The sequence below is a fragment of the Pseudochaenichthys georgianus genome, chromosome 10 (assembly GCF_902827115.2).
Source record: "Pseudochaenichthys georgianus chromosome 10, fPseGeo1.2, whole genome shotgun sequence".
Classification (NCBI taxonomy): domain Eukaryota; kingdom Metazoa; phylum Chordata; class Actinopteri; order Perciformes; family Channichthyidae; genus Pseudochaenichthys; species Pseudochaenichthys georgianus.
Window position 1 is genome coordinate 40,801,519 of NC_047512.1, and position 250 is coordinate 40,801,768.

The window sequence follows — 250 nt, forward strand, 5'->3', positions numbered from 1 at the left end:
ACTGTTTTTGTCTTTTTCGTTCTGCATTTAACTGGCCCCAGTCTGCCCCCCCCAGTCAAATTGGTCTAGAACCGCCACTGCTTCATACACACTGACACGCACTGAATGACCATTATACCATTATACACTTGCCATCTTTATCATGCACGCGCACTCACACACAGGACGGTCACGGGGTTCACTGACTACGTTCTGCCAAATCACGCCCCCATGAATCAAGTGTTCGGGAGTCCCGATCTAACCCCACCCT